The sequence below is a fragment of the Lutjanus erythropterus genome, chromosome 23, assembly GCF_056507025.1.
Source record: "Lutjanus erythropterus isolate fLutEry1 chromosome 23, fLutEry1.hap2, whole genome shotgun sequence".
NCBI classification, from domain to species: Eukaryota; Metazoa; Chordata; class Actinopteri; order Lutjaniformes; family Lutjanidae; genus Lutjanus; species Lutjanus erythropterus.
Window position 1 is genome coordinate 2,814,862 of NC_139339.1, and position 5,000 is coordinate 2,819,861.

The window sequence follows — 5,000 nt, forward strand, 5'->3', positions numbered from 1 at the left end:
GATCATACATACATACATACATACATACATACATACATACATACATATGACCATACATACATACATACATACATATATACATACATACATACATACATACATACATCCATATGACCATACATACATACACACATACATACATACATACATACATACATACATACAAACATACATACGTACTTATGACCATACATACATACATACATATGAACATACATACATATGAACATACATACATATGATCATACATACATACATACATACATACATACATACATACATATGACCATACATACATGCATACATACATATATACATACATACATACATACATACATACATACATACATATGACCATACATACATACACACATACATACATACATACATACATACATACATACATACAAACATACATACGTACTTATGGTCATACATACATACATACATACATACATACATACATACATACATACATACGTACATATGTACATACATACATACATATGAACATACATACAGACATACATACATACATACCTGTGACCATACATACATACATACATATGAACATACATACATATGACCATCCATACAGACATACATACATACATATGAACATACATACATACATATGAACATACATACATATGACCATACATACATACATACATACATACATACATATGACCATACATACATACATATGACCATACATACATAAACACATACATACATACATACATACATACATACATACATACTTATGACCATACATACATACATAGATATGAACATACATACATATGACCATACATACATACATACATACATATGAACATAGATACATATGAACATACATATATAAATACTTGCATACATACATACATACATACATACGTACTTATGACCATACATACATACATACATACATACATACATACATACATACATATGAACATACATACATATGACCATACATACATACACACATACATACATACATAAATACATACATACATACATACATACATACTTATGACAATACATACATACATACATATGATCATACATACATACATATGAACATACATACATATGACCATACATATATACATACTTGCATACATACATACATACATACATACATGCATACATAATTATGACCATACATACATACGTATGAACATAGATACATATGACCATACATATACACATACATACATACATACATACATACATACATACATACATACATATGACCATACACATAAGCATACATACATATGAACATACAGACATACATACATACCGACATACATACATACATACATACATATGTACATACATACATTCATATGAACATACATACAGACATACATACATACATACCTGTGACCATACATACATACATACATACATATGAACATACATACATATGACCATACATACCTGTGACCATACATACATACATATGAACATACATACATATGACCATCCATCCATACATACATATGACCATACATACATACATACATACATACATACATATGACCATGCATACATACATACATATGAACATACATACATATGATCATACGTACATACGTACATATAAATGACCATACATACATACATATATACATACATACATACATACATACATATGACCATACATACATACATATGAACATACATACATACATATGACCATACATACATACATACATACATACATACATACATACTTATGACAATACATACATACATACATACATATGATCATACATACATACATACATACATACATACATACATACATACATACATAGGACCATACATACATACATATGAACATACATACATATGACCATACATATAAACATACATATGAACATACATACATATGACGATACATATATAAATACTTGCATACATACATACATGCATACATACATACATACATACATACATACATAATTATGACCATACATGCATACATATGAACATACATACATATGACCATCCATACAGACATACATACATACATACCTGTGACCATACATACATACATACATACATACATATGACCATACATACATACATACATACATACATACATATGAACATACATACATATGATCATACATACATACATACATACATACATACATATGACCATACATACATACATACATACATATATACATACATACATACATACATACATACATACATACATATGACCATACATACATACATACATACATAAATACATACATACAAACATACATACGTACTTATGACCATACATACATACATACATATGAACATACATACATATGAACATACATACATACATACATACATACATACATACATACATACATATGACCATACATACATACACACATACATACATACATACATACATACGTACTTATGACCATAAATACATACATACATATGAACATACATACATATGACCATACATACATACATACATATGAACATACATACATATGAACATACATATATAAATACTTGCATGCATACATACATACATACATAATTATGACCATACATGCAAACATATGAACATACATACATACGTATGAACATAGATACATATGACCACACATATACACATACATACATACATACATACAAACATACATACATACATATATACATACATACATACATGTGACCATACATACATACATATGAACATACATACATACATACATACATATGAGCATAAACATAAGCATACATACATATGAACATACAGACATACATACATACCTACATACATACATACATACATACATATGTACATACATACATACATATGAACATACATACAGACATACATACATACATACCTGTGACCATACATACATACATACATACATATGAACATACATACATATGACCATACATACCTGTGACCATACATAAATACATACATACATACATATGACCATACATATATACATACGTACATATGAACATACATACATATGATCATACATACATACATACATACATACATACATACATACATACATATGACCATACATACATACATACATACATACATACATACGTACTTATGACCATACATACATACATACATACATACATACATACATACATACATACATATATATGACCATACATACATACATATGAACATACATACATATGACCATACATACATACACACATACATACATACATACATACATACATACATACATACATACATACGTACTTATGACCATACATGCATACATACATATGATCATACATACATACATACATACATACATACATACGTACTTATGACCATACATGCATACATACATATGATCATACATACATACATACATACATACATACATACATATTACCATACATCCATACATATGAACATACATACATATGACCATACATACATAAATCCATCCATACATACCTTTGACCATACATACATACATATGAACATGCATACATATGACCATCCATCCATCCATCCATCCATCCATACATATGACCATACATATGAGCATACATATATATAACCATACATATGAGCATACGTACACATATTTGACCAGACATACATACATATGACCATACATACATACATACATACATATGAACATACATACATTTGACCATACATATATATGCATACATACATACATACCTACATACATACATACATATGAACATACATACACACAAATATACATACATATGACCATACATATATACATGCCTGCATAGATACATTCATACATATGAACATACATACATACATACATACATACATACATACATATTTATGACCATACATATGACCATACATACATATGACCATACATATGAGCATACATACATATGATCATACATATGAGCATACATACATACATTTGACCAGACATACATACGTACATACATACATACATACATACATACATACATATGAGCATACATACATATGACCATACATGCATACATATGACCATACATACATACATACATACATACATATGACCATACATATATACTTACCTGCATACATACATACATACATATATACATACATACATATGACCATATATATAGACATACCTGCATACATACATACATACATATGACTATACATACATACATACATACATATGACCATACATATCAGAATACATACATATGACTATACATATGAGCATACATACATATTACCATACATATGACCATATGAACTGGCGACTTGTCCAGGGTGTACCCCGCCTCTCGCCCAATGTCGGCTGGGATAGGCTCCAGCAGCCCCGCGACCCTTACGGACTAAGCGGTTACAGAAAATGAATGAATGAATGAATGACCATACATACATACATATGACCATACATACATACATACATACATACATACATACATACAAACATACATACCTATGAGCATACATATGAGCATACATACCTATGAGCATACATATGAGCATATATACATATGACCATACATATGAGCATACATACATATGATCATACATATGAGCATACATTCATAAATTTGACTAGACATACATACATACATACATACATATGACCATACATACATACATACATACATACGTACTTATGACCATACATACATACATACATACATACATACATAATTATGACCATACATGCATACATATGAACATACATACATATGACCATACATACATACATATGAACATAGATACATATGACCATACATATACACATACATACATACATACATAGATACATATGAGCATACATACATACATACATATGAACATACATATATATGACCATACATACATACATACATACATACATACATACATACATAATTATGACCATACATGCATACATATGAACATAGATACATATGACCATACATATACACATACATACATACATACATACATACATACATACATATGACCATACACATGA